Source organism: Palaemon carinicauda, chromosome 32 (genome assembly GCF_036898095.1).
Source record: "Palaemon carinicauda isolate YSFRI2023 chromosome 32, ASM3689809v2, whole genome shotgun sequence".
Classification (NCBI taxonomy): Eukaryota; Metazoa; Arthropoda; class Malacostraca; order Decapoda; family Palaemonidae; genus Palaemon; species Palaemon carinicauda.
Window position 1 is genome coordinate 31,929,973 of NC_090756.1, and position 9,176 is coordinate 31,939,148.

The following is a 9,176-nucleotide window of genomic DNA, read 5'->3' on the forward strand; positions in this document are numbered from 1 at the left end:
AACCTTTTATTCAGGCAAAATGACAGAATATCATGTGCGTCAAGGACATCCCACTGGTATTGAAATAGATCTATAAAGATGGCAAAAAGTTTACTGGAAGCTTGTTGGTCTTTGTGGCAAAACGGTCTATTTAAGAGGAGCCCCACAAAGTCTGCAGCCACTTCACTACTATAGGATAGAGCGACAATTTCACCCCTACTACTTTATTCTGGCGACTGAGCTTGTTGGTGGTTACATTCCTTTTACCTGAAAAGAATCTTGGTGGCAGCTCCAGCCAGCTATCCAGAGCTCCGGAGTGAGACCATTTCACTAACTCACAGGAGCTGCAAAATAATACCTTCATGCTTGTTTACTTAGGTCATTATGGTGGTCCCATTGCTCAATAATGCCACTAAGTAAATTATCAGTTTCCGTCCAGAGTAGAATTCTACAAAGTTGGAATATTCTAACATCCGCTGAAGACTTCAAAACTAATTTCTTTAAAAGTAGAATATCTTTTGTTGGAAAAATTAAGCAAACTTCAGAAATAACAGAGCAAAAAGGGAGACTAGAAATGGTGGTGCAAATTCCTTTTTACAGAGAGAGAGAGAGAGAGAGAGAGAGAGAGAGAGAGAGAGAGAGAGAGAGAGAGAGTACTTTTGATATTAGAGCAGGTCATAATCAGAATTCTTTTAACACTGAAATATGATATAGAGTATTATGTTGAGGCGAGTTCCAAGGATTTATAAGGTGTTACAAAGATTTTGGATATCTCAAAGAATTTTTAGTCCATTTGCGGAGACTCCATCTGCTCTTGTGTCGAGAAAATTTGTTTAAACGTTTAGAGAGTTTCTATGATCTTGTCTAACTTATTCCAGAAATCCTTTACTGTGTTACTGTTCACTATATCCGCTGGAAGTTTATTTTGTATACATAGAAATTACCACACTGAGAGAGAGAGAGAGAGAGAGAGAGAGAGAGAGAGAGAGAGAGAGACTCACGGAGACTGATCAACTTTTAAATATAAAAAGTCTAGGTTCTTTCTCTTCCTTTCATTTCTATTGGAAGTTTCTCTTTTCTCGCTAGAATATTGAGACATTTTGATTGAGAGAGAATGTTAAATCTGTCAGTGAACTCTACGAATATGTACCTTGTTCTTTAAAGTCTCTTTCACCACCAAAAGTAACTGAAGAATGTCATGTCGAATAGATATGCTTCATATACCTTCTCTCTCTCTCTCTCTCTCTCTCTCTCTCTCTCTCTCTCTCTCTATAGCAACAAATATCGTTCTGTGTACTTTTTGTTTGTGTTATTTATTTTATTATTTACATTCCTGTAAATTAATAATACCTTTATTTCTTAAAGTAGCTATTGTTTATCTTTTTTTGTCTCAAATGGGAAAATTTTTTGCCTCCTTTTACAGAAACTTCGTCTGTTTCTTATCTCCCTTCCGGCTAAGGAATAAACATAAACTAAATAAATTAGGATACTGAGATAAAAAAAAACAGTATTTTGCAACTCTATTCCTAGATGGCGCTGCAATTGTAAAAAAATGACTGTTTTTCCAGCATTGTAGATACAGGAATTTATTTCTTGTATTGTCATGTATTTTATATAGATTATGATATCTAGATGGGTGCTTATACACCAAGATAAACACCGATATGAAAAACAAAGAAAACATATAAAGAGATGTAAATATATACAGAGACAATTTTAAACAGACTGTATCTCTAACAGCAAAAGAGGTGATTTCTTATCCCTAATTTCTCAAAGATCATTCCAAAAATATGGGTCAAGTAGGTTCCAGATTCTCCCTGGGACCTGTGGGGCCCTTAGGAGAGAGGAGGAGGAGGAGAGGAGGAATAACTTCCAAGCTGCTATTTATGTCACGAGGGAATCTTTTTCCGGAACCAGTGTTGTGTTCATCAATAGATGTGAATTAAGTCTCTCTCTCTCTCTCTCTCTCTCTCTCTCTCTCTCTCTCTCTCTCTCTCTCATGTATATATAGACACACGTACCTTGACTTTAAAAAGGAACTATTTGCATTGTCGAGCAAACATCAATACAAACATTCAGTAAGTATTGTCATGTACAAAAATTAAGAGAGAGAGAGAGAGAGAGAGAGAGAGAGAGAGAGAGAGAGGAGAAGAGAGAGAGAGAGAGAGAGGAGAGAGAGAGAGAGAAAGCATTTATGTTATTTGTCCTTGACCTTTAAATTCTAATCGGGCAGTAAGGAAATCATTTTAAAATTGAGATTCGTTTGATGATTACCTTATTATTATTATTATTATTATTATTATTATTATTATTATTATTATTATTATTATTATTATTATTATTATTATTATTATTATTATTATTATTAGCTAAGCAAAAACCGAGTTGGAAAAGTAGGATGCTATATGCAAATGGGCTCTAACAAGGAAAAAAAAAAAAAGATCCCACTGAGGAAAAAAAAAAATAAGGAAATAAATAAACTACAGGAGAAGTAATGGACAAATATAACACTCAAAGAACAGTAACATCAAAATAGATCTTTCATGATATAAATTATAAAAAGAGAATTGTGTCAGCCTGAATCATAAAACTAACTACCAGTGAATTCATGACTTTGGGCTTTGAAAATGGGTTATTGGATGAAGTCGATTATATAAAGGATAATCATTCATTTGAAATGGATTCAAATGCTATAGAGAAATAATGCTTATATTGTAATTCGTTATCGGATGTTCCTTATCATTATTGTTACTATTCAACAAGATTAATAGCAAACCATTATAATCCAAAGTTAAACTATAGAGTGGAGTTCCCTTATATGCAAAGGGGTTGTGGTGGCCTATTAGAAATTTCTTGCTTAGGCTCGATAGTTTATTGCAGTGTCTGCAACCTTGCCATCGTTCGAGCTAAGGATAGAGAGTTTGGGAGACACTATAGGTCTATTTTCTGAGTCATCAGAAGACATTGCCTGGCCCATCCTCGTCCTAGCTTAGGTGGATATGAGTTTTTGGCCCTGATCATATGTATATATGGTAAGTCTCTAGGTACATAATTACTTGTCCGAGTGGGAATACCTGAACACGGTGAAAGAGTTTGTATATACCCATGATCAGCGAAGCTGTACTATAGTAGCCAGAACCACCTATACTAGGTTGGCTTGCTGTGAAAGATCAGACAAAAGTCTCCCAACATTGCCAGTCCTCAGTGACCAGCGTGGTGATGAAAACTGGCCAAACCTCAGACATGAATAAGGACACGTTTGAGGCCTTTGTCCTGCATTGGACTAGAAACAGCTGTATTTGTAGTTGAGCTGTTGTTATATATACATATATAGACCTAAATATATATTATACATTATAATATGTACGAAAGAGAGCTATAATCTAGACATTCTTCATTATACATTATGTTGAGTCATGCAATCATTTATTCTTCAATATCCGAGAATCATTATCTTTGCGTAATGGGAAAATCTACCGACATTAATATACTGTTATGGAAAATGTAATTATTATCTTTGCAGCGAATACTTCACTGATGAAACCTTATCAAGGTTGTTAATGAGGTCGTTCGAAGTTAATGTTCAAGATAGATGAAGCTACTTTCATGCTTTATTCTCTCTCTCTCTCTCTCTCTCTCTCTCTCTCTCTCTCTCTCTCTCTCTCTCTCTCTCTCATATATATATATATATATATATATATATATATATATATATATATATATATATATATATATATATATATATATATATATATATATATATATATATATATATATAATGATTTGCCCTAAATACCACCTTATCTAATTGTTTAAAGGTTTAAAGGTCGCTCAGGAATGGCAGAGGCAAAGAGCAGTGAAATTGTCCTTGCAAGAAGGACAATGCCCTAGTGACTTACCATACGCTATGATCAGCGACTAAGCCCCTCTCCACCCAAGCTAGGACCAGGGAGAGTCAGGTAATGGCTAATGATGACTTACCAAGTAGACATACTGTATAGGGTCCCCCAAACCCACCCCCATCCTTGACTCACAAGGAAGGTGAGGTTGCTGAAACTAAAGAAAATAACGAGCCGAGCAGGACTTGAACTCCAATCTAGCGATCACCAGGCAGATATAATGCTGTCAACAGTAGTTAGAAAACGAAGAAAAAATCAGATAAAAATCAGAGTGAAATAGATATCATAAACAACAGATAAATTGTAACGTGAGACTCGTGTGATTCTGCTCAACAAAGTAATGTTTTGAATGTGGAGGATGTTGTGCAAAGAAGTGCATACAATATTATGTATGACTGTAAACTTGTTCAACTAGAGAAGGCATCTACAGTGATTTTTCTAGTAATAGATTGTAAAGTAGCTATTAATGGACACCACAATTATTCTAGGAATGTGATATCTGGTGTTCCTCAAGGTAGTGTTCCAGTCCAATAATTTTTATCACCTCTGTATAATGAAGAGCTACGTCTCTCTCTCTCTCTCTCTCTCTCTCTCTCTCTCTCTCTCTCTCTCTCTCTCTCTCTCTCTCTCTCTCTCTCTCTCTCTATATATATACAGTATAAACACATATATGTGTGTATGTGTGTGTGTCCCGTTACGCTCAGCGGCATTGCCTGACGTATGGCTGCTCAAAATCCTCTCTGTCCCTCTGGTGAGAGGAGGGGGAGTAGTCATACCCTATAGAGAGGGGGATACCCCGTGAGGTACACTCACAAACCAAAATATCCCACAAATTGCTGGAACTGCTCGGTTTTAGCTAGGAAACGGGTAGAAGGTGGGAGGGTTGAATTAGTGTGTGTGGGTGTGGGCATATCTATGTAAATATGAGAAAGGGGAAGAGGGTAGGAAGTATTGAATGAGTTTTTGAGTGTGTGTGTGTATATCTATGTAAATACATCAGTTTTTACGTCTCATGCATACGAGTGCTATATATTAGCCTTGAAATCAAGCTTGATGCCTATGTAGATGATGCTACTCTCTTTGCATCAATTTCATCTTCAAATATAGATGCCTCGTTGCTGAGTCCTTTAATAGAGATTTAGTTTGAATTGGTGAAATGTTGCAAACCATGGGGGATGTGGATGAAGGACAGGGGCTCGTCTGCATACAGATCTTTGCATTGACAATGTCTCTTTAACAATGCACAAGAAAATAGGCATACTGTATGTAGTAAGTCTTTTTATAAGATTTTTGGAGATAGATCTATCTTTTCCTTCTATCATGTTTTGAGTATATTACTTTTATCTTGTCTTGAGCCCACGGACTCGAATCCTAATTTTCTTGGACATAAACTTTCTGTCTATTAAATTTTTTATCACTACTGTGGCTATTAATCTCTGGCACCTTCATTCAGTCAGATCTGTGTGCATTCAGCATTCAAGTCTTCATAATTCTTACCATCCTTTGCATTCAGATCTTCCGATACTGTACATTCATGTACAAATTAGTAGGTATGCAGTTCATTCTGATAGTCTTTTCTTTTCCATCATATGGTCGATACTGAAGTATATCAAACTTTAGTTATCTTTCAGGTGTACTGTATGGTGGGTTAATATATGCAATCATCTTTGCAAGAGGCAAAAAACTTTTCCACTTTCATTCTCTATTCTCATGATAGTTTAAATTTAAAGAGTAATTTATCCTGCTCTCAGACAACTGCCCGATTAACTCATACTAAATAGTATCAATTTAGTAAATGCACAATACATTAAAAAGAATCTGTATCGAATATGATTCAAATAAGCTAATGAGTAAGACACTGGACATGTATTGCATTTTCTGATGTAATTAAAATTTTGTTGATGAGACCCACTTTTGACTTTGTAAAAAATAGATCCAAGTAAAATAAAAAAGCTGAAAAAAATTGCTGATAATAATGATTACAATACTTATTATTATTATTATTATTATTATTATTATTATTATTATTATTATTATTATTATTATTATTATTATTATTATTATTATTATTAACATACTACTATTACTACTACTACTACTACTACTACTACTACTACTACTACTACTACTTTTCACTGAATAAAGTGGAAACGAAATGAAAAATATTTTCTTATTAAATATATGTGAAAGACTCCATGTGAAAATTTGCTTTGGAAACAAAACGACAGATGGCGAAATTCTCCGAATTAATTTCGCCATTGAGATTTCTTCTGATTTTCCAATATTGTTCTTGATTAGTTTTGCCATTCGAAGATGAGCCATATCCAAAATTAGTAATCTAAATTACTTAGTTTTCTTGAAAATAGGATTTTGGTTAAAGAAATTGAGCTATATCCAAAGAACGTTATGTAAATTACTTTAATGTTTTCTTAAAGATAGGATTTTGGTTAAAGAAATTAAGGAATGTCCCAAAAAGTTGAGAAAATCACTATATTATTTTCTTGAAAGTAGGATTTTGGTTAAAGAAATTGAGCTATATCCAAAGAACGTTATGTAAATTACTTTATTGTTTTCTTAAAGATAGGATTTTGGTTAAAGAAATTAAGGAATGTCCCAAAAAGTTGAGAAAATCACTATATTATTTTCTTGAAAATAGGATTTTGGTTAAAGAAATTGAGCTATATCCAAAGAACGTTATGTAAATTACTTTATTGTTTTCTTAAAGATAGGATTTTGGTTAAAGAAATTAAGGAATGTCCCAAAAAGTTAAGAAAATTACTATATTACTTTCTTGAAACTAGGATTTTTAAAGAAATTGAGACTTATCCCAAATATGTATGTAGATTACCTTATTCTTTTCTTGAAAGTAGCAAAACAAAGAAATAGATAAACGGCAAGAGAAGTAAGTAACAATTAAAGTAAAATATTTTAAGAACGGTACCAACATCAAAATAGATCATCATATATAAACAATGAAAAGGTACTAATGTCAGCCTGTTCTACATAAAAATTTATATAAACTTTATAGTAATATAAAAAAAACATTACTTAATATCATTTGATTATATTGATCTGTTCATAAAAATAAGTTATTTGTTCATCAGAATAGGTGCCATTATTGGAATATTGTTGTTCGCAGAGAAAAATTACTTTACTGAGATTCAATTTCTCTGAACAGCGTCTGTGACCCTGTAGCTACGAAAATAATGAGGCCATAAGGATATTTTTACCATTAATGAGGCCTTTAAGTGATTATCCCGTATCATTATTTTTATTGTTGTATGTGGGAGAAGCAACCAGGGCTGGTATAATTGAGAAAAAGTCAGTCAATGGGCAATAGTGTTCATTTTATCATTTTCTTTTATTTCTTTCTTCACGGTGTCTATATCGAAGTGTTTTATTAAATATAATAGGAATTAGGAAATCAAAGTAAGTTTTATGAGTTTGTGAGATGGTAAAATGGAAGTTGCACTATTGTGATAAAAGCATGATTTGATTATGGCCAGGGTGTGTAAGGTATGTCTGGATATGGGAATGGTTCTTGGTGAGTAGGAGAGAGGATGTTTTTAAGATACAAATAACTAAGAATACACAAGAAGGCCTTGAAATAATGAATAAAAGACCCATTGAAATATATAAATAGATTGTAATTTAGATAGAAAATTCTTAGATAATCAGAAACTAACTCATATCGTGCAATAACAGGTGGAAGTTAGAAAAGAATCAATAGAAAAAAATATCAAGAAGAATTTTAAATGTCAAAAGAATAAGTAAATTGATATTTTCATTTTAAAAATAACTGTCGATGCGTAAGAAATTACTTCTGCTATTCCAAGAAAGAAATGGAAGTGAGAACTAAATAAGAACTAAAGCCTTTATATAAACCTCCTTATGTAAAGTCTTTTAATTTCAGGTTCATCACCCCACACATCGGTTCTTCAATTTTAATGGGGGAAAATAGCAATATACTAGATAGTTGATTATAATGTCTCTCTCTCTCTCTCTCTCTCTCTCTCTCTCTCTCTCTCTCTCTCTCTCTCTCTCTCTCTCTCTCTGAGTCTTAAGCTAGATTCATTTGCCATGAATAATAAAGATAATAAAGTAAGCATCAGTGTCCCTTTGTAAATGTGGTTTAATAAGATTATATAAGTCCTATTCTGACTTTAGTTAAGAACCGAGGCTTATCCTTTGCCAATTTTTATTATCTCGAAGGAGGATTAATGAATAGAGGATATTCATCCTCCTATTTTATCATCTTTTGTTTATTATTATTATTATTATTATTATTATTATTATTATTATTATTATTATTATTATTATTATTATTATTATTATTATTATTATTATTTCATTGAAGATTACAACTGCCCCCGTGGCATATATTTTGTAGTTGAGTTTTTCAATTGCTCCAAATTTTCTTCTCACAAGAGTACTGCATGTTGCCAGTGGCTGTGCTTTGTTGGGCATTAGTAGGTAGGGGATCAAAAGACATAGATGATAAGATTTCACTGAAAATTTACTAGAAGCAAACTTATCAAATATAGGGTACATAAGAGTCGGCTACAACACATTTCGAGAAGGTGCCGTGTGTTTCCTTACATCTTCAGGCTAGAAGTGGAACGGTGTTCGTTCGTTCGTAGTGTATTGAGCCAACACTTCTTGTTGGCACGGGCCTTTCCCTTGGACTTTATTTATACGGGTCAAATACTAGTTAATTCAGGTGCTGGTCGTTGATTGGTCCCTGTCAGTGGAAGTGGTACCGAGTCTGCGACGGAGCAGCTCTCTCATTGGCTGAGGCTCTCTCTGGGAGTGGATCCACCACAGCCTTTCGGCTGCTACACTCATGGTTGTTGGAGTTAAACATGGTCTGAGTAATGCTAGGCTGGGCTCCCAGCTTTGCGTGCTGATTGGCGGAGATGCTCCCTGAGCTGGGCTTGATGTCAGGCAAACTGCTCTGCCGTACAGCTTCTACGTCCAGTGAATCCTGAGAAGCTTTCCGATTAGCTGATGCTCTCCCCGGGAGTTTAAGTCTCAGGGAGGCTGTCGGTTCGTTGATCGTCATCATGTTCATCAATGTTGGCTATGGGTTGGTTGGTCTTTCCTAAGACAGGAGGGGAGAAGAACATTTCTTGGGTAGTGTTGGGGTTTGACTTTTCATGCTGCATGAGCAGGGCCTCCATGATCCTTAGTCTTCTGCTGTTTGGGTTGTTACTGATGATCGAGATATTGACAATGAAATTCTCTTGTTTGATGCTTTTGTTTTGCACCAGGTGTTGGTTCATCTTAATAGCACCCTGC